Here is a 929-nt window from a genome sequence, read left to right as displayed (position 1 = left end):
GGTCAAAAGATGGCGCTGTATATAAAAAGACAGAGTTATTGTAAAAAGAGAAAAATCCAACAAACATAACACTGAAAATTTCATCAAAATCGGATGTAAAATAAGAAAGCTTTGACAATTTTAAGTTTCGCTTGATTTCACAAAACAGTTATGTGCACAACCGGTCAGTATGCAAATGAGGGAACTTATGACACCACCGGGGACACCACTCACTATTCCTTTTGTATTTTATTATGGGAAATATGAAACATTCCAATTTTCTCCTCGTCGTTGTCCTGTGAAACAAAGTTTTATTTCTCCCTGAACTTGTGGAATTACCATTGTTTAGTATTTTATAGTTCAGTCAAGTTGGTCCTTATTATAAAATCTGTAAAAATAGAAATATGGTATAAAAAAAGAAGAAGAAACCTAATGAGTGAGGGACATCATCGATTCTCTCATTTGCATGTGACTAAATTGTGCATATAACTATTTTGTGAAAAGAAGGCGAAACTTTTAAATATCATAACTTTCTTATTTTACATCCAATTTTGATAAAATATTCAGCATTATGCTTGTCTGATTTTTCTTTATGGATCCAAATCATCATTTCTCTGAGGTGGACCTTTAACACTGGCTAACAACCCGACGGTAACATAAAGTAGCAAAACATTTACTTGTAAGTATACGGTACGGGATAAGGATATTAAGTACATCGATTGTCACATCTGTAAAAGAGAATGATAAGATCAGTGGCGGATCCAGGGGGGGCACATCCGGCCCTTGCACACCCCCCCCCCCCTTTAGAGCCAGTTTAAAAAAAATGTTTTGTCGTTCTTACACAGTGTGCCCCATTTTAAAGTCATGCACAGCTTGTCAATCTTATACGTGGACTAAATTACCTTAAATTTGGGGTGAACCCCCCCCCCATTTTTGCTTGCTTGCTTGTC

Source organism: Lytechinus variegatus, chromosome 3 (assembly GCF_018143015.1).
Source record: "Lytechinus variegatus isolate NC3 chromosome 3, Lvar_3.0, whole genome shotgun sequence".
NCBI lineage: Eukaryota > Metazoa > Echinodermata > Echinoidea > Temnopleuroida > Toxopneustidae > Lytechinus > Lytechinus variegatus.
This window is presented reverse-complemented; position numbering follows the sequence as displayed.